General features: G+C 53.3%; 1 pseudogene; it reads right to left on the reverse strand.

The window, feature by feature from the left end:
* Positions 1 to 546: 546 nt before the first annotated feature.
* LOC145525217 (sodium- and chloride-dependent glycine transporter 1-like) lies at positions 547 to 13,268 on the reverse strand (annotated as a pseudogene).
* Between the last annotated feature and the right edge of the window lie 12,525 nt (positions 13,269 to 25,793).

Here is a 25,793-nt window from a genome sequence, read left to right on the forward strand (position 1 = left end):
ACACCCCATGTGATGGAGTTCTCAGCCCCTCAGGGGCCTTTTTCTTTTCTCAGAAACATGAGCCAATGTGGAAATCTGGTGCTGACCTCTCTGTGGCACAGAGGAGCTGGCATGACAGGGAGCATGACTCAAGACACTGCCCTGATCATCAGGCTGACCCCTCTGTCACTCAGAGATGGCCCTGCCTCTTTTCTGTGGAGGGACCATTACACTAGCAAATCCACCCCCCCCAGCCCCTACCCCCATCCCCACCCCCAACTTCTCACCCTGATCATAAAGGAACAAAATCAGAAGGTTTGTAGTCACAGACCACTCCTCCTAAACTTGTTTCTAGTGCAGCATGGGCCCAGCACGAACGCTCCAGATCAGACCACCTGCTTTGCATGAGGGCTCTGACTCTTGGAAGCTATATAACCTTGGGTCAATTACTTAACATCTCAGGGCCTCAGTTTCCTCATCTGTAAAGTGGGGATAATAATGAAACCATGGCGAGTTGTCTCATGAGACTTAGTATATTGTTCCTGGTCATGGTGGGCTTTCCCTCCATCATTTCCACTCCCTGCTGGGGGGGTCTGTCTTCCAGGTGTTGAATACTGGTGGAAACCCAGAACTCCCATAAATGTACATAATGGACACACACATGATAGAGGAGATGATGACCAAGGAGTAGCTGGCCACATATTTGTCCATCAGCAGCAGCCAGTAGATGCCTGTCTACGGGCCAGTGGGTAGCTGAGTTGGGGGTGCCTGAGGCTACGCTCGCCTTCTCTCTGCTGTCTTCCCACCATACCCTGGCAACTCCAGCCCAGCCTTCCCCTTGGTTCTTACCTGGCTGGTGAGGGGTATGCCCAGAAGGAAGCCAGCCACAGCCACGCCCAAGGTCACATAAATCTTTCTCTGCAGGATCCACTCATTCCCTACCTCATCCACAGTGCCTGTGACCAGCGTCTCTAGGAGGCAAAACTGCAGGATACGGCCATCAGAGCAGGGGCCTACACTTGGCCCTGCCTCCTCCCACCTCAAGCCACAGGCCTGAGTCCTGCGCCTCGTACCTGAGTGCCCAGCCCCATCAAGATGAGCATGAAGAAGAGCATGGACCAGAATGGGGCAATGGGCAGCAGTGTGAGGGCCTCTGGGTATGCCACGAAGGCCAGGCCCGGGCTGTGGTCTGCCATGTTGGACACATCCACGCCCAGGTGATTGGCCATGAAGCCCAGGATGGAGAAGATGACAAAGTTGGCATAGACACTGGTGGCACAGTTAGTCATGCTGATGATGACACTGTGTCTAATGGGGAGGGAAACATGTGGTCAGTACATGCAGCTTAGTTCCTCCTGCCCAATTTGGGCCAGCAGACTTGGAGACAGGGAAAGTTCTAGGAACAAAAGTACCCCCAATCTCCTCTCTGGTCTGTTCTGGGCCTCTTTAAGTGGGTGTGAGGCTCTTGAGTCCTTACAGACCCCTAGGGCATCACTAACGTCACCCCTTCTCTCTTTTGCCTAAGTGTTCTCTCTTCTGCAGTGACTGGAACCAGACCCGGCATTGCCAAGATCTGAAGGCTGTGAGTGGAAGGGAGGGTGCTGGTGGGCCAGAAGGCTGCACTGGATCTGGTGGGTCTGGGGGAAGCAGGGTCAGGCTGAAGAAAGGGCAGGAACAGGGGGCAGCCCCAGCGCTGGCAGAGAGACTCTCAACGGTAACAGTTGTTGTGGAACTTGTTGTAGGAAGCCATGGTGATGAGACAACCCCACGCACAGCCCAGCGAGTAGAAGATCTGGGAGGCAGCGTCCCCTCATACCTGAAGGAGTTGTGGTCAGAGGCTGGCGCCTCTCTGCCCCTCCTCGTCCCTCCAGGTCACCTTCCACCCACAGCCCACCTTGGCCTCCAGGATCTTGCCCCACTGTGGGGTCAGGTAGTACTTGATGCCTGTGGAGGCTCCTTCCAGGGTCACATCACGGACGAACAGGATGGTCAGCACCATGTAGGGGAATGTGGCCCTAAAGTACACCACCTGGGGGTGAGAGGGGTCCCACTGGACTCCTTTGGGCTCTTCCCAATCCACCCCCCAACCTGCCCCCTCAACCACCACGGATCCCCTGGTCCCTCTTTCCCTCCGACATGCTTTCATCACTCTCCCACCCACCCCTCCACACACAAAATCCAGGCAGGGGAGGTAGGATATTTCTCGATGGACACAGATCCTGGAGGGAGGGGGACTTTCTTTCCTGAAGACCTGACCCCTTGGCTGAGGCAGATGAAGACGACCACCCAGGAGACAAGGAGACAGCTGAGGAGGTGAAACCACACCTACTCGAAGTTTCTGATGGCATTTGACAGCTTCAGCACATTGAGCCTGGAAGGGGATACTCTGTCACTGAGGGCCAGACGCACCATCCAGCAACACATTCCCAAGGCCAGGGCCCAGCCTTGCAGCTCCCTCCTTTCTCACGGAGTCCCAGCAGCCGGCTTGTCTGAGATGAGAGCCTTGGCGAGGCCCCAGCCTCAACCTTCCCAGGCCTCTCTGCCGGCTGTCTTTCCCAGGATCCTCGAGGGTGTCTGCAGGCCACACCCCAGGCCTGGACTAGCTTCCTCAGCCCCTGGGGTGTGGAGGTCTCCCTGTCCCTGCTCAGACCCAGCCCAGGCCTTTCCTTTAGGAAGGCCCTCTCCTCCAGACTGGACGCACCCTATCTGGCGTCACCTCCTCCAGGAAGGTTTCTGTGACACTTTCACCCACACTAGTCCTACAACTCTGATGAACAGAGGGAGGCAGTGGAGTACTCAGAAAAGACAGAGGCTTCCCAGGTGGCGCTAGTGGTAAAGAACCTGCCTGTCAATGCAGGAGACATAAGAGATAGGGGTTTGATCTCTGGGTTGGGAAGATCCCCCAGAGGAGGAAATGGCAACTCACTTCACTATCCTTGCCTGGAGAATCCTATGGACAGAGGAGCATGCAGGACTATAGTCCATGGGGTCACAAAGAGTTGGACTTGACTAAAGCGACTTAGCACACACACTGGAGCACACAAGCCTAGATTTGAAACTGAATTCCTCTCCTGAGTATGCATGACTCTCTCTGGAGCCCTATACCATGCCAGCTGTGTTTCTTCAATCTACTGGACGTTGATGTGCTAAGCCCTTGCTAGTTGCTGGGCATATTGACCTAAATCAGGTGTTGTGGGCACTGCCAGGAGCGTCTTAACCCCATTTGGAGGAACACACTGGAAGCATTCCTGGAAGAGGGGAGGCTTGAGCCAAAGTTTGAAGGATGCGGAGAAAGTAAGTGAAGAGAAACGAAAGCACATGCCAGGCTGAGGACATGTGTCAGGGTCAGGTCATGACCCAGCAGGACAGGGTCAGGAACTGCCTGGGCATGTTGGTAACTCAGGAAGGCTGGAGGAGAAGGGAAGGTGAATAGAGAAGGATGAAGATAGGAAGGAACAAGATCAAGAGAAGTTGTGAAGTCAAGGTGGAGAAGTTTGGATTTTATTCTGAGAGCAGTGAGAAGCTTCTGGAGGGTTTTTAGAAGAGGTCTCTCAGGGCTTCTCCTTGGCTCAAAACCTTGTAGCAGCTCCCATCTCTGGCCGTGGAAAAAACAAAGTCCATACAGTGGCTACAAAGCCCTTCATGATCCACTGTGTCCTAACTGCCATCTCTCAAATCTCCTCTCCTCCCTTCCCGCCTTACTCACTGCTCCAGCTGCATTGGGTTCCTTGTTGTTCCTTAAATGTGTCAGGCCCACTCCCACCTCAGGGCCTTTACACATGCTCTTCCCTGTCTGACATACTATTTCCCCAGATCTCCACATGTCCACATGGTTGTGAGATCTGTGCAGGCACACAGGTCCCCGTGCTCAGGAGGCCTTGTGCTTGGCTTAATGTCCTGCCATTGCCATCTTGAAATCCTGAAGGCATTTGAACAAGAGGCCCCATCTTTTCATTTTGCACTGGGCCCCACAAATTACACAGTTAGGGTTGTCGACATGGTTGCCTCCCTCCTTCTTTCCTTCAAATCTTTACTTGGGTGTCCTCTTTGCAAAGGGGCCTATTCTGGATACCTGGATTAAACCTGCAACCCCAGCCCCAGCCTGGCACACCTTACCCCATTCTTGGCTGTGTTTTCCTCCAGAGTATGTCTCTTTCTATCAAACTGTACATTTTACTATTCAGTTTGTTATCTGCCTTCTATGAAAGCAAGGGTTTTTGTCTGTTCTGTTCACTCTCGTATCCCTCCAGTGGTTCGCAAAGTGCCTGGCACAGAGCCATGCCCAATAAGCATTTGCTGAATGGATGAATGAATTGACATCATGGAAAATGGGCTGGGAAGTATAAAGGGGAGTATCTGGAGGGGGACTGGCTTAGCTGTTGGAGTTGTCCAGGCCAGAACTGATGAGCAGGAGACAAACTTTGACCCTCAGTCTCCTCATCTTTAAAATGGGCATCATAACTTCAACCCAGGATAATCTGTAGATAAATTTAGAAAAATACAGGCTCCTTTCCCCTCTTTCAGTGAAGACTTCTCAGCATAACTCATAGGCTGTCCTCTACTCTTAGCTATTTTTACTTTTTTTTTTTGCCAACTCTGTTCTCAAACTCATGAAAACATGTTTAATACCTTGTGATGGGTGGTCACCCTGGCCCCTCATGGGACAATGTGGCCACGTCCGGGATTTGCGTGTTTGGTCAGCCCACCAGCCTGTCAGACTTGCAAGCACCTTAGTAGGCCTCCTCTGCCTCAAATCTTCTCCTAGGCCGCCCTTCATATTGTGACCTGCAGAGGGCGCTGACCAACACATCTGTCTTGTGCCAAACTCCTGCCTCTGTGTTGGTACACTCAACAGGCATCAGGGTCAGAAACTTTCCAGGCTCTCAGTCCATAGGGGAACTAAAGATAAAGGGATGAATAAGATCCACCCCCTCCTCCCAGGAGTAGCTCCTGGACCCTTGTGGCTGTGCTTTCCAATTTTTTTTCCCTTTGGGATATGCAGAAAAAAATAGTTTGGGCCCATGGGGCAAATAGACAAGGCCACTCAAAGCTGAAGGCAGCAGAGCTGGAGATTCTGGGCTGCCCAGGCCCGACCGGACTGGCACACTATTTAGGGCACATCGTGTTGGGAGGCTCTGCCTTCCAGAATAGCCACCGGGTCTTACTGCTACAGCTGAGAGGTGATTTACTTTAAGCACCAGCATTCAAAGTAAAGAACCCATTCCTTGCTCAAAAGACTCTCTAAAAACTTTGTCTAGTTACATATGTTAAACTGGTAGTGCTTTTTATTATTTTCTTATTGCAAGGGTTCATCATACAATACAAGGGGAAAAGAAGAAGTAAAACTCTCACTGTTTGCAGATGACATGATCCTCTACATAGAAAACCCTAAAGATTCTACCAGAAAATTACTAGAGCTAATCAATGAATATAATAAAGTTGCAGGATATAAAATTAACACACAGAAATCCCTTGCATTCCTATACACCAATAATGAGAAAACAGAAAGAGAAATTAAGGAAACAATACCATTCACCATTGCAACAAAAAGAATAAAATACTTAGGAATATATCTACCTAAAGAAACAAAAGACTTATATATAGAAAACCATAAAACACCAATGAAAGAAATCAAAGAGGACACAAACATATGGAGAAATATACCGTGTTCATGGGTTGGAAGAATTAAGATAGTAAAAATGAGTATACTACCCAAAGCAATCTATAGATTCAATGCAATCCCTATCAAGCTACCAACGGTATTTTTCACAGAACTAGAACAAATCATTTCACAATTTGTATGGAAATATAAAAAACCTTGAATAGCCAAAGCAATCTTGAGAAAGAAGAATGGAACTGGAGGAATCAACCTGCCCGACTTCAGGCTCTACTACAAAGCCACAGTCATCAAGACAGTATGATACTGGCACAAAGACAGAAATATAGATCAATGGAACAAAATAGAAAGCTCAGAGATAAATCCACACACCTATGGACACCTTATCTTCGACAAAGGAGGCAAGAATATACAATGGAGAAAAGACAATCTCTTTAACAAGTGATGCTGGGAAAACTGGCCAACCACTTGTAAAAGAATGAAACTAGAACACTTTCTAACACCATACACAAAAATAAACTCAAATGGATTAAAGATCTAAACATAAGACCAGAAACTATAAAACTCCTAGAGGAAAACATAGGCAAAACACTCTCCGACATAAATCACAGCAGGATCCTCCATGATCCACCTCCCAAAATATTGGAAATAAAAGCAAAAATAAACAAATGGGACCTAATTAAAATTAAAAGCTTTTGCACAACAAAGGAAACTATAAGCAAGGTGAAAAGACAGCCTTCAGAATGGGAGAAAATAATAGCAAACGAAGCAACAGACAAACAATCTCAAAAATATACAAGTAACTCCTGCAGCTGAATTCCAGAAAAATAAACGACCCAATCAAAAAAATGGGCCAAAGAACTAAACAGACATTTCTCCAAAGAAGACATACAGATGGCTAACAAACGTGAAAAGATGCTCAACATCTCTCATTATTAGAGAAATGCAAATCAAAGCCACAATGAGGTACCATTTCACACCAGTCAGAATGGCTGCTATCCAAAAGTCTACAAGCAATAAATGCTGGAGAGGGTGTGGAGAAAAGGGAACCCTCTTACACTGTTGGTGGGAATGCAAACTAGTACAGCCACTATGGAGAACAGTGTGGAGATTCCTTAAAAAACTGGGAATAGAACTGCCATATGACCAAGCAACCCCACTGCTGGGCATACACACCGAGGAAACCAGAATTGAAAGAGACGCGTGTACCCCAATGTTCATTGCAGCACTGTTTACAATAGCCAGGACATGGAAGCAACCTAGATGTCCATCAGCAGATGAATGGATAAGGAAGTTGTGGTACATATACACAATGGAATATTACTCAGCCATTAAAAACAATACATTTGAGTCAGTTATATTGAGATGGATGAAACTGGAGCCCATTATACACAGTGAAGTAAGCCAGAAAGAAAAACACCAATACAGTATACTAATGCATATATATATATGGAATTTGAAAGATAGTAACGATAACCCTATATGCAAGACAGAATAAGAGACACAGATGCATAGAACAGTCTTATGGACTCTGAGGGAGAAGGTGAGGGTGGGACGTTCTGAGAGAATAGCATTGAAACATGTATATTATCATATGTGAAACAGAACACCATTCCAGGTTCGATGCATGAGACAAATGCTCAGGGCTAGGGCAATGGGATGACCCAGAGGGATGGGATGGGGAGGGAGTTGGGAGGGGGTTCAGAATGGGGAACACATGTAAACCCATGGCTGATTCATGTCAATGTATGGCAAAAACCACTACAATATTGTAAAGTAATTAGCCCCCAACTAAGATAAATAAATTTATTTAATAAAAAAATTAAAAAAAAGAGTTTGGAAGGCTAATCTTATGAACTCTAACTTTCTTTTTATGGCACCGTATTTAATGTTTGGTTTTGGTTTTGGACCATGTGCTTTTGAGACCAAAGAACTAACTGAAAAACTTTTAGAACCACGCATATTTGCAAGCTGGCTTTCACACAACATCTCTGGACTTATTCTGCATTATTTTTTAATTTCCCCAACCAGATGGTAAACACCTTGAGAACAAGACACTCTTGTCTATTTCACTGCATCTCCAGCAGTGGGTATCACTATGCTTACTGAGCACCCGTCACTGTTCTTAGTGATTTCTGCTACATCTTTATAATAACAAGAATGATGTTGTAACCACCCCCACTTAACTGATGAACAGTTGAGACTTAAAGAGGTTTGGTGACCTCACAAGGCCAAGCTTGTATGTAGCACAGCCAGGATTTGAGTGAGGTCTGTGTGGCTCTAGAGCTGGCATGAAGACTTGAGAGAGGGTTGCTGGGATCCAAGTCCCATTGTGTGTCAGGTGTCTGCTGGGGAGATGAGGGCATGGGCCTGAGCTTAGGGCCTGCCTGGCAGGCATCAGATCAGCTCTCAGAGGGCTGTAAGGTAATGCTGTAAAGACATGGTGAGGGCAGGGAAGGCTGGAGGCCAAAGGGTAGGCAAAAGGCAGATGTGGGCTCAGAAATCTGCCCGAAGAGCTCTTCTCCTTTAAAGGAGTCAATCTTTCTCTTGATTTGCTTTGTTCACTTGTAAAACGGGAATATTTTATAAAACCGGCACACACTATCTAATAGGGTTGCTGTGGGGCTCAAATGAGATTGTGCAGCTTTCCAAAGGGTCACTGGAGACTGTGGACCCAGAACGCCTACAGAGTATCATCAGCCTAATTCATATTAGGCACCAGGTACAGCAGGGCATGCATATCCTGACACATGTATACCCTGACACAGCATTGCGGCCCAGTTCCTTAACATCAGGGAATCAGTCTCTGAATCTGAAATTGGGGGTGATATCATATAATATGCCTAGCACATAGTTCCCTGGTGGCTCGGGGGTAAAGAACCCACCTGCCAATGCAGGAGATTTAGGTTTGATCTCTTGGTTGGGAGGATCCCCTGGAGATGGAAATGGCAACCCACTCTAGTATTCTTGCCTAGAGAATCCCATCGACAGACGAGCCTGGAGAGCTACAGCCCAGGGGGTTGCAAAAGAGTTGGGCACGACTGAGCAACTTAACAATAAGGACATAGTAGGTACCCAGAAATGGGGGTGCTTGCTCACCTCATCTTGCTGAAGCCAGCTTGGACAACCCTCTCAAAGGTCACTTACCTAGGCTTTCCAGGAGGGGGCAGCATGGAGCCATCCTGAAGGGAAGGAGTCCTGCCTGGGACTGAGGTTCCTTAGGGAAGCCTGGCTCCAGCCCCGGACAAGGAGTGGAGCTCAGCGGGCCATCCCGTGGACCTCCTGACCCATGGCTAGTTTTCTTGGAGGGAAATTCTCCTCTAATTGCACTGGATAAAATCTCCTGAGCTTTGCCAAGCAGTAGCCCCACCCTGGAAGACAGCCCCTGGGGTGATAATTTCTGGAGCATCTCCGGACTTTGTGCTTCTGGAACCTTCCAGAAGGTTCTCCCTAGTCTAGATCAAGTTGCCCAGTCCACACCATGCCCCAAATGTAGCAGAATAACTAAGTGGCCAGAGTCTCTTACTCCCCACTCTGTTCCTGCTCTGAGTACAGTTCTCGGTACCTACTTGGTGCTCAGGAAATGACCCGTCCAATGACTGAACGACTGAATCTGCCCAGAGGTAATTTTGCCCAAACCTCACTGGGAGGCAAGGGCTCTATGGTCTCCACCATGAGTCTTGAGGATGGTGACCACATCTTAACTGTCTTTGAACATCTATAGCGCAGCACAGGGCCTTCCCAGGTGGCTCAGTGGTAAAGAATCTGCCTGCTAATGCAGGAGGTGCAGGAAACACTGGTTCAATCCCTGGGTCAGGGAGATCCCCTGGAGTAGGAAATGGCAACCCATACCAGTATTCTTGCCCAGAAAATTCCATGGACAGAGGCACCTGGCAGGCTACAGTCCATGGTGTTGCCAAGAGTCAGACACAATTGAGCACGTATGCAGCAGCAGCAGCCCAGGGACACTGGGCCCTGAGGCTCTGAGTGCTAGCCCTCGGCTTTGAGGATGTGGACCTGCTAGGACTTTGAGTGTCACTGGGACCTCCACTGCTCAGCCCTGACTCTCCATCACAATGTGGAGAAGACCTCGAACCCTCTGACCAGCAGGGGAAGCCCTGTGCCTTTTGATGTCCTGGCCTCCTCTGTCCCAATTCTCTGTCCTACCTGCTCCCAACCCCAGCTCCAGTCTGCCACCTCCTGGCTGCAGTTCATCTGCCCATTTGCCCCAATCCTTCTATACTTCCTTTCTCACTCCTCTGGGAAGTCCTGTTTTTTTTTTTCTATGATTTATTTTTTGACTGTGTCATGCTTGTCATGTGGGATCTTAGTTCCCTGAGGAGGTATTGAACCTGTGCCCCCTGCAGTGGAGGCATTGTAAGCTCAGAGTCTTAGACACTGGACCTTGAGAGAAGTTCATGGGAAGCCTCCTCGATCACCTTCTGTTGCCCTCACCACACACCTGCATATACCTGCACTGAGGCCCCTGCCCCAAATAGCATTAACTACCCATCTCCATTCTAGACTGTGACCGTCTCGTGGCGTGGTCTCAGGACTGTTCATACCCCATGGGCACACAGGGCCCGGCAGAGTGGATGCCATAAGTGTTTGTGGAATGAATGAATGAGGCCTGCCAACCAGTCCACAAAACCCTCTTCCCATGAGCTCCCCAACAGGACGTGGCAATTTCTTCTAGGATGTCCTGCTGTGCCCTCACACCCACCCAGCTGGGACTAGATGTTTCAAACAGCCCCAGCAACAGCTTCCCTTCAAGCTAGCCCTGGGACTCCGTTCTCTGTCACCACAGAGCTCAGGGGTTCCAGGCTGCCCTTCCCAAACACAACTTGATAATGACAGCTCTGGGCTCAGGAAACTTCCACAGCTCTTCTTTGGTTCTGCTGGGTTAGGTCCACGCTTCATACTTGTAAGCCCTCCAAAAGTCACATACTGCCTGTAGGCTACCACATGACTGGTGAGTTCCCCACACACCTGTTACTCCTCGTCACAACGGCTTTCCCTCAGGCTCATCTGAGACTAAGGGCTTCTGCTCGTGCTCTTCTGCTTACCAGGAAGCCACCACTCTTTGCCTTGACCCTCCTCTTCTGACCTGCCTGACTGTTGGAGCCTCAATGCTGCTGTGTAAGGACTCTCACAAACTCACAAAGCTTGTGAGTCAGCCTCTCCTGAAGTGGGCTGCGAGCTCCTTACATTTCTTCCCACACCTCTGCCCTGCTCCATTCCTGGCACTGTCCCTAGACTGCAGACTACTGCCCTTTGGTGAAGATGGTGGGCTGAAGATAGGCTCCCAGGGTAACCCCTAGAAGCCCAGGTCCCATAGGGGCCTCACCTATAATACTCCTTGCTGGGGCTTGTCCTCTTGAGGGTCTGGTTGAGTGCCTGAGAGACGTTGCCAGGCAGAGCAGGAGGCTGCAAGCTGTTGGTGATGTTGGGGTTATCCAGCAAGCTCACGTAGTCAGGCGTGTTCCAAGGGTTATTGCAGTAGGTCCAGGGCAGCACGGATGTCATGGACGAGAAGTAGTAGTAGAAGGCGATGCAGATGACCACGTTGTAGTAGATGCTGATGTATGTGGACACCACCATCATGCGGTAGCCCACACCTGGGGGATGGGAGGGGCAGGAGCAGCCTCACACACCTAGCTGAAGGACGTGAAGCTAATTTTGAAGAGCTTAACGGGCAGGCTTTCATGGAGGGCCACAGAAGGGGCAGGTCAAAGCCTTGGCAGGAGCGAGCTGGGAGCTGGGTGGGGAAGGTGGGCGAAGGGCTTTTGTGTATGCATGTGGTAGAAGGAGAGGGTGGAGGTCAAGTAAACAATGGATCCCAGCATGTATCCCTGGCCTTGGCCATTGATGAGGGCCTCGTGTCAACACCCGGATTCCATAGGGGTTGGCAGTCTTTATACAGATGGGTGAGTCAGCACGGCCCCCAGGAGCCTCTGTGTGTGTGTGTGTGTGTGCACGCACGCACACGCACGCGCGTGCGTACACACGTGCACGTGTGTGTACCCCATCCAGGCTTCACCTTTGAACATGGGGCTGATCCTCCAGACCACCAGGCAGCCCTACTTGCAAACTGGCCGAAGGAGAGTTCCGTGAAGAAGAGGGGCATCCTGCAGAAGATAAGCATTATGAAGTTGGGGATCATGAAGGCTCCTGGTGGGCAGAGAGAGGGCTATCTCAGGGCCAGATTTGGGGGATCCCACCTTCTTCCTGCTCAGAATCCGACAGCAGAACCTTTGCAATTGGCTGGGCTTCCAAGAGGGTGTGCCATGCCCTGGACTGGAGCCTCAGTCTGAGGCACACTGCTCACAGCCTGTTTTTGAACTTGACAGGGGTTCCCAGGAAATCTGTTCTGAGCTGAACCCAGGTCCTAGAGCTGCCATGTTTGGGTGGGAATTGATGACTTAACCAAGCAATTTCACACACATTAGCTGATGGGGTCCTCAAATATCCCCTGAATCATTTTGGGGGTGGCTGTTGAAATGCAGGAGGTATAAAACTGAGACTTGAGAGGTTGGGTTGCTTTCCTCTCTACCTTTCCTCCCCTCGAGAGATTAGGTTGCCAACATCAGGGGGTAAAGTGTACCTAAGACAGGGGTGGGGGCAAAGGAGATTAGGGCCAGAGGCCAGCCTGTCTGGAGTGGGGTCTGTGCCGGAAGAGGGTGACTGGGCCCTGGTGGCTGGGCTCTATCCACGTGGGTGGCCCCTGCCCTGTGCCAATGGGTACCTCCCTCGTTGAGAAAGCAGAGATATTGGAAGCACAAGACATTACCAAGGCCCACGGCATAGCCCATGCTCATCAGTACAAACTCAATTTGGTTGCCCCAGCTGCCCCAATGGAGGCTGCGGTCCTTCTTAGTGGCCTTGCTGGGCATAGCACGATTCTGTGCAGACAGGAGAAAAGCTACCATCAGCAAGGCATTGGCATGAGGTGCCTGACCCTTCAGGCCTCCCCCAGTGGGGACACTGTGGACCCTGCAGGCCCCGACCCCCACCCTGGGCTTCCCCTCTGCTGGCAGGAACTGCAGGCAGGACTGGCAGAGGAGCACAGATGAAAGAGTGGCTGCCAGGGGGTGCCAAGCTGGGCCTCCCTCACCAGCCCCCCAGCACCCTGTGCTTGGGGCACCAGCCCACCTGAGGAGCTGCTGTCAGCATCTGAGAGGTGGGACACTGAGCGGGAGCTCGAATTGAGAGCCCCCCAGCCCCTCCGAAGCCTCCCCTCTCCCCTCTGGGTGAGGATCTGGGAACAGCTGAGCCTCATACTTCAGTCAAGCTGGGCTGGGCACGAAGGAGCCTGTGTCCAGACAGCCCCCCAACCCGCTGCCACCATATCCCCAGATTGAGCATGCTGCCCATGGCAGGTGGCTGTGGGGGAGGGGACGCTGGGCCCCTCCTGCAGCTGAAGGCTTTTTCTAGGGGGCACATGGTGGTCAAGGCTGTAGGGTACAAGAAGGGGGAAGCAACTGAGCTGGGCCACACCCGAGGAAGGCATTCTGGGACTCAGGATGGGAGGGCCAGGGGAGCCATCTCTAATTCTCTAATTGCCCATGACTGAGCAGGGGAGCCCTGGGGAAGCTGACCTGCACTGGCAGGGGGAGTTGCTGGCCATGAGTTGGGGGAGGAGATCAGAGTTGTAGGCCCCATGCCAGACTTGGAGAATATACTCTGGGGAGTTCTAGTTCCAGTTCCTTCAGGGGAACTAGTGGGAGTGACTCTGGAAAAGGGTCTCTGAGCTGAGAGAGCATGGGCTGAAGAAGAGGAAGCTGGTCAGGAAGGGCTGATGAGGGGGTTCGCCCCAAAGGAAGGATGTGGGCTTGCTTGCCTGGGGAGCTGTGGGGCCGGACTGGGTGGACTGAAGCCCCACTGAGGACCCCAACCCCACAGTTGAGACTAACCCAGTAAGTCCCTTTATAAGTGTGAGCAGACCCATCCCCCATGCCATGTCCCTTCCACCCTTCCCACTGAGTCAGCCACCCTGAACCAGAGCCTGAGGGGTCAGAGGAGTCTCACTAAGAGGCAAGGGAGGACCCTGAGAGTCACCAACAGAGAATTCCAGAGAGTCCCTGAGTGACAGAGACAGTCTCCCAATGGTGGGCTGTTCTCCTGAGAGAAATGGCCAGGTGTCCCTGAGGACACCCAGGATCAGAGACATAGCCGCATGACCTCTGAGGGACAACGCAGTAGTGACACTGACCCTCAGTTTGAAAGAGACAGATTTATGGCACGCAGGCAAATAAACACACGGACCTGATGCTTTGATATGCTGCTGGACTCTGACACTGACCAACAGGCGCAGAGGGGGGGAATGGTCTCACTGGGCCTGCGCCTTCCAGGAAGGCCTATTTGGGGAGGCAGGCCCAGAGGCCCCAGCACCTGATGGTGGCCCTCCTAGCCACGCACCTTTGCTCTCAGTGGGCACATCTGGGGGGCCACTTCGGGCATGTACAGCACGTGGGCACTACTGCACAGACACCCTTGTGCGCAAAGGTGTCACCTCCCACGCAGCACTGTCCAGAGGAGACCCTGAGCCTCACATGGCCCTGGGAGGTTTGGGGCCCAGTACCAGGAACCCTTCACAGAGCACCCAGAGCCGACTAGCAGAGCCTGTGTGCATTCATTCGTGGAGGTTTACAAGCACCTACTATGTGCCAGGCCCTACCTCAGGCTCAGGAAATTCAGATGGGAACAAAACACACCCCGACCCACTCAGAGCTAGAAGTCCAGGGGGAAGTAAGCCATTAATGAGATAAACACATAATTTTGACATGCAACTTCAACGTGACCACAAAGAGGAATTTCTCAAGACACATGAGCGTGAAAGGATGACTAGGGTTGGGGTGGGAGCAGGGTGAGGTCACAGAAGACTGCCCTGATGAAGAGGCTTGAAGGCCACCTTGGCCCTGGGAGAGGTCAACTCCTAGTCCTGATGTGACAGGTGCCTAGAGAATCCTGGTTAAGCCTGTCACCACCTCCTAGGGGGCCTTTTTTGGGGACAGGCCTAGCAACAGCGTGGGGTACAGGGGGCATTTTTTCAGAGGGAATGAGGCCTGCCTAACGTAGTTTATCCATTCCCAAACAAAACACAGCCGAACAGGCTTCCTACATGTTGATCCTACAATAACAGTTTTATTCGGTCTAAGGCTTGTTTACTTAGGGGCACAATGGAGGATTGCAGCAGCTGCAGAGTACATGGATGAGGTCACGAAGCAGCAGTTATACCCGTAAGAGAAACAACTGAGGATCTAGGGTGGCCTCATGGGTAGAACAAGAGGCAAGGCCTCTTGCAGAAACCGAGGTCCTAAGGTTTGATGTTCAAGGCCTGACCAAGTGTAGTAGGACGAGACTTTGGCCTCTGAGGTCTCTGCCCCTCCCTTGGTGTGGAGGAGCCTGGGAGGGTGGCCAGCAGTGAGTCACAGGCTGACTGAGCCCTCAGGAGTCAGAGGTGGCGTTCATGAGCAGCACACTCCTGAGTCTTGCACTCAACACTTCAGCCCTGCTGGCTGTGCCCCTTGGAGGCCCGAGCCTGGGGGACTGGAGCCTGGAACTGGAGTTGGGGATGGGACCGTGGCAGGAAGTAACAGACAACACGAGGAGTCCGCTGTGCAGAAGGAGGTGCAATGATGCCCTGAAAGTGGTGGGAGGAGCTCCCAGCTGAAGCAGCACCACCACTGCTCCCCGGCCCTGTATCCCAGCCCTTCAGAGCCCCATTCAGAAGCTGTGGAGGGAATGCTGCCATGGGGGCCTGGTCCACAGCTAGGCCTCTGATTTTTCATTCCAGTGCAAGCTATGTGCAGGCAGTCTGACTGGTGAGGGTGTGGTGCTCAGCAAAGGACAGAGGAAGCCCACCTTCCTGCAAGAACACTAGAAGGAAGGGTCCCTTTGTGGGGGCACTGGGGGGCTCTAGTTCCCTTCCAGCTCTCCAATGGGGACTCCCCTCCACTAACTTCCTGGACAGCAATGTCCAAGGCTGGGGAGACATTTTTAATGCTGCACAACATTTTTTCTCCTTGCATAATTTTCCTCATTCTAAGCCCTCCATTCTTATTTACCTTCTGGGTCGAAGGCCTGTCACTGATAGTAACAATCCTTGCAGAGGTTGTTGGCTCTGAGGTGCCCACAAAAGAATCGCTTTGTGCTCATGGGTTTGACCCAGACAGGTGGCCCCTCTGAGCTTCCTGCCGCAACTTGAGAAAAACCACATTATTCCACACTCATTGTGAGATGAGGCCCTTTCCCTTGCAGGGCTTTGAGAGCAATTCCTGGGTTCCTCTCCAAACATGAAAGGAGGCTTGACTCCTTTCATGAAACTCCAGGTGTCCCCTGAAATACCCGTCCCAACCTGAGAAGAACCCCGAGCTTCCTGCCACAATGCAAGAGGACACACGAGATTCCCCCTAACGTGACACTGGGCCCTTTTTACCTGCAGTGCCTTGAGAGCAATGCTGTTTCCTCTGGCACGTGAAATGAGGCTTGACTCCCTTTCAGCAGCTCCATATGTTCCCCAAGATACCCATACCAACTCGAGTGTAACCTCCAGGATCCAGACACAATTTGAGAGGAGCCCCGTGTTCCCCACAACCACCACCCCTCATCTCGAGATGAGGGCCGAGTCCCCTGCTTCCACTTGACAGAAATCCCTGCTTTCCCTCACACCACAAGAGGAGGCCTGTCTCATCCATTGAAACTCGAGAAGAAACGCGCAGTTCCTGCCACAAGACGAAAGGTCATCGAGTACCCCCCCCCCTCAACGGCACATGGGGCCTAATTCCCTTTCAGCGACTCAGGAGAAACACTGGCTGCCCCTGGCAACTCCAAAGGAAGCCTGACTTCCCAGAGGAAACAAGAGAGGTTCCCTGAGGTCCCCCATCAGGACTCAAAAGGAACCCCTAGCTGCCTGTGGCAACTCGTGAAAAACCATGAGATTCGATCCTCAACACCAGATGAAGCACGATTCCCTTGCAGTGACTTGAGAGAAACACTGAGTTCCCTCTGGAAACTTGGAAGGAAGCTGGACTCCCTTTGTGCCACTCTGGATGTTCCCCAAGATACCAGTCCCAACTCGAGAGGAACCCTGAGCTTCTTGCCTCAATGCTTGATGAGGACCCATTCCGCTGCAGCGACTCCTTAGGAATCCTGAAGGTGTCCCTCGCAGCTCGAAGGGAGGCATCCTGACTTCCCTGAGGTCACAGGGGAGACTGGCTGTGGAAAGTGTCAGAACTTGAGAGCTTCTGCTCCAATTTGAGGAAAACCACGTGATTCCATGGTCATCGCGAGATGAGGCCCTTTTCCCTTGCAGGGCCTTGAGGGCAATCCCCAGGTTCCTCTCCCAACTTGAAAGGAGGCTTGATTCCCCTTAGGCAGCTCCAGAGGTTCCCCGAGATACCTTTGCAACTCAAGAGGAACCCTGAGTTTCCTGCCTCAATGCTTGATGAGGACTTATTCTGCTGCAGTGACTTCTGAGGAATCCCAAAGTTGCCCCTGCCAGCTTGAAAGGAGGCATCCGGACTGCCCTGAGGTCACAGGGAAGATTCGCTGAGGTAGCCGTTGGAACTCCAGAGGATCCCGAGCTGACCCTGGCAACTCCAAAGGAGGTCTGACTTCCCTGAGGCAACAAGAGAGGTTCCCTGAGATCCCCAGTCAGAACTCGGGTGGAACCCCAAGCTTCCCACTGAAGCTCGTGAAAAACCATGAGATTTGATCCTCAACGCAAGATGAAACCTGATTCCCTTGCAGTGACTTGAGAGAAATGCTGAGTTCCCTCTCGAAACTAGGATGGAATCCTGTCTGCCTTTGTGCCACTCTGGAGGTTACCCAAGATACCCGTCCCAACTCGAGAAGAACCCTGTTTCCTGCCTCAACGCTTGATGAGGACCCACTCTGCTACAGCGACTCCAGAGGAATCCCGAAGGTGCCCCTCGCAGCTTGAAAGGTGGCATCCTGACCTCCCTGAGATCACAGGAGTAATTGGTGAGGAACACGTCGAACTCGAGAGCTTCCACAGACTCGAGAGAAACCACGTGATTCCATGCTTATTGTGAGATGAGGCCCTTTTCCCTTGTAATGCTTTGAGAGCAATCCCCAGGTTCCTCTCCCAACTTGAAAGGACGCTTGACTCCTTTCATGCAACTCCAGGTGTCCCCCGAGATACCCATCCCAACCTGAGAAGAACCCCGAACTTCGCGCCACAATGTGAGAGCATCCATGAGATTGCCCCTCAAGGCGACACAGGACCCTTTTAACCTGCAGTGCCTCGAGAGCAGTCCTGAGTTCCCTCTAGCTCTTGAAAGGAGGCTTGACTCCCTTTAGGCAGCTCCAGAGTTTCCAAGAGATGCCTGTCCCAACTCAGGTGGAACCCCGAATCTCCAGAAGCAATTCAAGAGTAGCCCTATGTTCCCCACCCCCCACTGCACTCATCACGAGATGAGGGCCAAGTCCCTTGCTTCCACTCAACAGGAATCCCTAGTTTCCCTCACACCTCAAGAATTAGCCTGTCTCATCTATTGAAACTCACAAGGAAACGTGCAGTTCCTGCCACAAGAAGAAATGCCATTGAGTACCCCCCTCAACTGCACATACGCTCTAATTCCCTTGCAGCGACTCGAGAGGAACCCGAGCTGCATCTGGCAAATCCAAAGGAGGGCTGACTTCCCCGAGGCAACAAGAGAGGTTCCCTGAGGTCCTGGGTCAAAACTCGAGAGGAACCACCAGCTACCCGCTACAACTTGTGAAAACACATGAGAGTCGATCCTCAATGCAAGATGAAGCCCAATTCCCTTGCAGTGACCTGAGAGAAATGCTGAATTGCCCCTCGAAAGTCGAATGGAAATTTGACTCCCTTTATGCCACTCCAGAGGTTCCTGGAGGTACCCGTTCCAACTCGAGAGGAAGCCTGAGTTTCCTGCCTCAACACTTGATGAGGACGAATTCCGCTTCAACGACTCCTGATGAATCCCAAAGGTGCCCCTTGCAGCTCGAAAGGAGGCATCCTGACTTTTCTGAGGTAACAGGGGAGATTCACTGAGGTATCCATCGCAACTCCAGAGCTTCCGCTGCAACTCGAGAAAAACCACGTGATTCCATGCTCATTGCGAGATGAGGCACTTTTCCCTTGCAGAGCCTTGGAGCAATCCCTTGGTTCATCTCCCAACTTTAAAGGAAGCTTGACTCCTTTCATGCAACCCCAGGTGTTCCCCGAGATACCCGTCCCAACCTGAGAAGAACCCAGAGATTCCTGCCACAACATGAGAGAATCCACGAGACTCCCCCTCAAGGCAAGATGGGGCCCTTTTCACCTGCAGTGCCTCGAGAGCAATCCCGAGTTCTCTCTGGTACTTGAAAGGAGGCTTGACTCCCTTAGGCAGCTCCAGAGGTTCCCCAAGATACCTGTCCCAACTCGAGTGAAACCCCAAGTCTCCAGATGCAATTCGAGAGGAGCCCCTTGTCCCACCCCCCTCATCTCGAGATGAGGGTTGAGTCGACTGCTTCCACTCGACAGGACTCCGTACTTTCCCTCGCACCTCAAGAGGATACCTGTCTTCATTTATTGAAACTCGAGAGGAAACGTGAAGTTCCTGCCACAAGACGAAAGGACATTGAGTACCCCCCTCAACTGCACGTGGGGCTTAATTCCCTTGCAGCGACTCGGGAGCAACATGAGCTGCCCCTGTCAACTCCAAAGGAAGCCTGACTTCCCAGAGGAAGCAAGAGAGGTTCCCTGAGGTCCCCCATCAGAACTGGAAAGGAACCCCAAGCTGCCTGCGGCAACTCGTGAAAAACCACGAGATTCGATCATCAACATGAGATGAAGCACGATTCCCTTGCAGTGACGTGAGAGAAACACTGAGTTCCCTCTCGAAACTCGAAAGGAAGCTGAACTCCCTTTGTGCCATTCTGGATGTCCCCCAAGATACCAGTCCCAACTCGAGAGGAACCCTGAGTTTCCTGCTTCAATGCTTGATGAGGACCTATTCTGCTGCAGCGACTCCTGAAGAATCCCAAATTTGCCCCTGGCAGGTCGAAAGGAGGCATCTGGACTTCCTTGAGGTCACAGGGGAGATCACTGAAGTAGCTGTCGGAACTCCAGAGGATCCCGAACTGACCCTGGCAACTCCAAAGGAGACCTGACTTCTCCGAGGCAACAAGAGAGGTTCCCTGAGATCCCCAGTCAGAACTCGGGTGGAACCCCAAGCTTCCCGCTGCAGCTCGTGAAAAACCATGAGATTCGATCCTCAACTTGAGGTGAAGCCCGATTCCCTTGCAGTGACTTGAGAGAAATGCTGAGTTCCCTCGCAAAACTAGGATGGAATCCTGTCTGCCTTTGTGCCACTCTAGAAGTTACCCGAGATACCCGTCCCAACTTGAGAGGAACCCTGAGTTTCCTGCCTCAATGCTTGGTGAGGACCCACTGTGCTGCAGTGACTCCAGAGGAATCCCGAAGGTGCCCCTCGCAGCTCGAAAGGTGGCATCCTGACCTCCCTGAGATGACAGGAGTTATTGGTGAGGTACCTGTTGCAACTTGAGAGCTTCCACAGACTCGAGAGAAACCACATGATTCAACGCTCATCGCGAGATGAGGCTCTTTTCCCTTGCAGGGCCTTGAAAGCAATCACCGGTTTCCTCTCCCAACTTGAAAGGATGCTTGACTCCTTTCATGGAACTCCAGGTGTTCTCCGAGCTACCCGTCCCAAACTGAGAAGAACCCCGAGCTTCCTGCCACAATGCGAGAGCATCCACGAGATTCCCCCTCAAGGCGAGAAGGGGTCCTTTTCACCAGCAGCGCATCGAGAGCAATCCTGAGTTCCCTCTGGCATGTGAAAGGAGGCTTGACTTCCTTTAGACAGCTCTAGAGGTTCCCCAAGATACCCATACCAACTTGAGTGTAACCCCCAGTATCCAGACGCAATTCGAGGAGTCACTTGTTCCCCACTCCCCACCCCCTGCATCTCAAGGTGAATGCCGAGTCCCTTGCTTCCACTCCACAGGAATCCCTACTTTCCCTAGCACCTCAAGAGGTGGCCTGTCTCATCTACTAAAACTCGAGAGGAAATGCACAGTTCCTGCCACAAGAAGAAAGGTCATCAAGTACCCCCCTCAACTGCACAAACGCCCTAATTCCCTTGCAGCGACTCCAGAGGAACCTGCTCTGCAACTGGCAAATCCAAAGGAGGCCTGGCTTCCCCGAGGCAATAAGAGAGGTTCCCTGAGGTCCCACGTCAAAACTCGAGAAGAACCACAAGCTACTCGCTGCAACTCGTGAAAAATCATGCGAGTCGATCCTCAACGTGAGATGAAGCCCGATTCCCTTGCAGTGACTCAAGAGAAATGCTGAGTTCCCTCTTGAAACTCGGATGGAAGCTTGACTCCCTTTGTGCCACTCCAGAGGTTCCCGAGATACCCGTCCCAGCTCGAGAGGAACCCTGAGTTTCCTGCCTCAATGCTTGATGAGGACCCATTCCGCTGCAGCTACTCCTGAGGAATCCCCACGTTGCCCCTCGCAGCTAGAAAGAAGGCATGCTGACTTCCCTATGATCACAGGAGAAACTGGCTGAGGTACCCGTCACAACTAGAGAAAAACCACGTGATCCCATGCTCATCGCGAGATGAGGCCTTTTTCCCTTGCAGGGCCTTGAGAGCAATCCCCGGGTTCCTCTCTCAACTCGAAAGCAGGCTTGACTCCTTTCATGCAACTCCAGGTGTTCCCCAAGATACCTGTCCCAACCTGAGAAGAACCCCGAGCTTCTGCCACAACGCGAGAGCATCCACGAGATTGCCCCTCAAGGCGAGATGGGGCCCTTTTCACCTGCAGCGCCTTGAGAGCAATCCTGCGTTCCCTCTGTCACTTGAAAGGAGGCTTGACCCCCTGTAGGCTGTTCCAGAGGTTCCTCGAGATACCCGTCCCAACTCGAGTAGAACCCCGAGTCTCCAGACGTAATTTCAGAGGAGTCCCGTGTTCTCCCCACCCCCAACTCATTTCTAGATGAGGGCCGAGTCCCCTGCTTCTCCTCGACAGGAATCCATCCTTTCCATTGCATGTCAAGAGGAGGCCTGTCTCATCTATTGAAACTCGAGAGGAAATATCCAGTTCCTGCCACAAGATGAAAGGTCATCGAGTACCCCCCTCAACTGCACATAGGGCCTAATTCCCTTGCAGCGACTCGAGAGGAACCCGAGCTGCCCCTGGCAACTCCATAGGAGGCCTGAGCGAACTCGAGAGGAACCCTGAGTTTTCCTGCTCAAAGCTTGATCGAATGTCCACCCATCACCCTGGAATTGCGTCGGGGGAGCGTGTCTCCTTCGTGGCAGCCTCCTTGGGAGGTATTTCCCAGCTCCTCTCCCTCCTTCTGTGTCCTTGGTCGCGTTGCGTCGCGGCTGTCGGAGGCGGAGGCTGCAGGCCGAACTCATGCGTTTGGGCGGCTGGTGCTGTGGCGTCCTCAGCGCCCGGTGACAGCGACCAGTCCTCGGGACATTCGAGCCGGTTGTCGGGCGCCACCTGGCGGCCAATTTTATATTGTCCCTCCCCTCCGGACCTTTGGCGACCTTCTGGAGTGCTCTGACTCAGCCGCTGGGCCCGAGGCAGAGCTCTCACAGACCAGCTAAGCTGGTGGCGACAGTGCCAGTGGCACCGAGCCCTAGGGACGTCCTGCTGTCGCCGGAGATTGGTTCTCTAGGTTTCTGAGGAGGTTGACCGTCACGGCGGTGGTGTTCCAGAGCCGGGCTCTGGGGTGGCCTGAGCGGATCGACCAACATCTCCCCGTGCCCCTCCGGCCATGGAGACGGACTGGCCTGACCCTACCTGGGCCAGGCCACCGCGGTGGGAAGAGAGAGGGTCTTCCCTCCCTGGAGGGCCTGGGACTTGGCGTTCTGGCCTCCTCCTGGGCTACACTCAGGAGCGTTCGCTTTGCCCTCGGCCACGCAGTCCCGCAGCGCCCTGCTCCGGAGTTGGGGACTGGCCCAGACTGTGGCGTGGAGACCAGTGGAGGGCGCTCCTGGGTCTAGGCTCTCAGGCTCTTTCTGACAGAGGTTTTTTTATCCACGTCGCACTCCGGAGGTGGCGACCCGCCTGCCGGAGTTGTGAGGGGTGACCTGGAGAGGCCAGCCAGCATGGGTGTCTGTGGGTTCCCCCTTGGGGTCTGGTCACCTGAGCTGTCATCCTGCACACATGCTTTTCTTTTTCAAAGTCTCAATTGGTCCGGAGACGTGGATGGACCAGACCCTGCTTCCGCAGGGAGGGCACGCTCGACCCTTCAGTGTGCCCTCGTGGGTCTCGGTCGTCGGATGCGACATTTTCTCACCCCTTCCTAACTCCCTGAATCCCGGTCAGGAACCAACTCGAGTCGTCCTGAGTGCCCCATATAGGACGGTCTAGGGCCTGGGCGTGGTCCCTCGTTGGGGCCCGCTCGTCTTGGAGGTGCCTCGCTGACAGTATTCTTTTTTCTTTTTGCAAATCGAAGCCAAATCCACTTTTGGAGACTTGGACGGATAGGTACACCTACCTGTGTGGGTGAAGCGCGGACGGCATCCCCTGCCAGCTCCCTCTCCCTTGACGTCAGAGACCCCACTTTTTCCACCCTCCCCCCACCCTGGTCGACCAGATGACCCCTGACAGCTCCGGGCCTGGTGTTTATGGTAGTGCTGGGGACAGGTGGTCAGGCCAAGTTTCCAAGGTCCCACTCTGCGAGTCATAGGTGGGGTCCACTGTCGGGCGCTGTCATTTTGCCGCCCAAAATGGGCCTTTTTTGCCACCAGGTAAGTGCTGACAAGGTCTCTCTCAGTGTTTGCCACCAAGGACTTTGGGCCTCTGGATGCACGTGGGGTTCTGGGCCTTTGGGCTGCCAGCTGGCACCCAGTTTGTCCCTTCCCGCTGGAGCCACCTGCCTGAGCCTGTGCACCGGCTCCTGTGGGGCGTGTCTGGTAGACCCAACCCGTGGCACCACCTCCAGTCTCTGGGCGACCCGAGGGCGAGGCGCCACGGGTCTTCTATAACCTGTGCGCTCCCCACTGTGGGCACCCGATGGCAGCTAGGACGTCCCCCACCCTGTAGGCGCCATGCCCCGTATCAGGCGTTCCTCCTCCTGGGGTCGTCAGCCACTCTCGCCCGAGGTGAGGTGCTGGGGGGAGGTTGCCGGTGGGACTTAAAGTGGGCCCCTCCAGTGACTGTCCTCACCGTGTCTTTCCCCCTCCCCCTTGGGTCAACGGATCGATGTGGTGTGGTCGTTCTCTCCTGGGCCGGGCCTAAGCCGTGCCGGACAAGGGACAGGCATTCCTGGTGAACGTGTGCGGTCTTCTCGGTCTGTCTGTGGGGCCCCTCTCCTGTCTTTCCCCCTGCCCGTCGGGGAGGGTGAGGAAGGCAGGAGGTGGGAGCAGTCTCTGGCCGTGACCTTCACTCTCTTATATCCCGCCTCAGGGCGTCGGTGGGGCCGTCAGTTTTCAGAAACAGCAGATGCTCTCACTTCCCCTTCTAGGAATGTGCCCCGTGAGTGGCCCTCCCCACGGTGGGGAGGTCTGTGCTGCTGCTGTGCCGCGCACCCCGCATGGGTGGGTGAGCGTGCCTCGTATGACCCTCAGTGGTGCCCCTGGAGCGCTCCACGTCGCCCCTCAGGTGCCTGAGGCCGAGCAGTGGTGTCGTTTTCCTTAACCCGGTGTCCTCCTCGGGTCCCCACCAAGGTGGTGTGTGTGTCCCGTGAGTGGCTCTCTTTGGGGAGGGGGTGAGACGGTAAGAGAGAGGCGTGCCTGTTCCAATGGGGGCAGGTGCTGCCTCATCGTGGAGGCATGGATAATGCTCCGGCCCTGACCGTGCACATGCACCTGTGTGGTCGTCCGCTTACCTGTACTGCAGACCCCTCCCACCCAGTTGAGGACTGGCGGCTCATGGGGCACCTCCGTGGGCCTGAAGGAGAGGCGATGGGGTGAGGGACGGCATGCCCTTGGTGAGAAAGCCTTCTCTAGTGATCCTAGAGGGAGCCTTGGGGTACCAGAGCCCCCAGCCACTGCCCCTCCTGAGTGGGCAATGGCCACCGTGGTGACTGCCAGAGCACGAGGGCAGAAGCCTCCCTCTCCTCTGTTGGAGGGGGGATGGGTGTGCTGGCCACGCGTTGGGGCCGTGTGCTGCTTGTTGTCTACCACGGCCAATGCCTCCCCTCTCAGTCAGCGTTCTTCTTAGATTGGGACGGGTATCTCGGGGGATACATGGGGTCGCATGGAAGGAGTCAAGCCCCCTTCCAAGCCAAGAGAGGGACTGGGCGACTGCTCTCCACGCCCTGCAAGAGAAAAGGGCCTCATTCCACGATGGTCATGGAATCACGTGGGTTTTCTCGAGTTGTGGCGGGGGGCTCTCGAGATGCGGCGAGTACCCTGGCCAGTCTCCCCTGTTAACCCAACAGTGTCAGGGTGCCTCCTTTTGAGCGGCAAGGGGCAGGGGCAGCCTCGGGATTCCTCAGGAGTCACTGCAGCATACTGGGTCCTCGGCAAGGATTGAGGCAGGACACTCGGAGTGCCCCTCGAGGGGGGATGGGTATCTCGGGGCACCTCCAGAGTGGCCTAAAGGGAGTTGACGGGATTCAACGTTTCGCTCAGGTCACTGCAAAGGGAAATTGGGCTTCATCTCGCTTGGAGGGTTAAAGCTCGTGCTTTTCCATGAGTTGCAGTGGGAAGCTGGGGGTGCCTCTCGAGTTCTGATGGAGGGAACCTCAGGGAACCTCTCTTGTTGTCTCTGGAAAGTCCAGGCCTCCTTTGGCATTGCCAGGGGGCAGCTGGAGTTCCCTTCGAGTCGCTGCAAGGGAATTGTGCCCCATGTGCCGTTGAGGGTGTACTCGGTGACCTTTTGTCTTGGGGCCAGAACTGCGGGTTTCCTCTCGGGTTTCAATAGATGAGACAGGCCTCCTCTTGAGGTGGGAGGGAAACTAGGGATTCCTGTTGAGTAGAAAGAGGGGACTCGGCCCTAATCTCGAAAAGAGTTGGGGTGGGGTATGGGGCTCCTCTCGAATTGCATCTGGAAACTCGGGGTTCCACTCAAGTTGGAACGGGTATCTCGGGGAACCTCTGAAGCTGCCTAAAGGGGATCAAGCCTCCTTTCAAGTGCCAGAGGAACTCAGGATTGTTCTCAAGGCGCTGCAAGTGAAAAGGGCCCCGTCTCACACTGAGGGGGAATCTCGTGGATGCTCTCGCATTGTGGCAAGAAGCT

The sequence above is a fragment of the Giraffa tippelskirchi genome, chromosome 11 (assembly GCF_054371585.1).
Source record: "Giraffa tippelskirchi isolate mGirTip1 chromosome 11, T2T-mGirTip1v1.2.pri, whole genome shotgun sequence".
Lineage (NCBI taxonomy): Eukaryota > Metazoa > Chordata > Mammalia > Artiodactyla > Giraffidae > Giraffa > Giraffa tippelskirchi.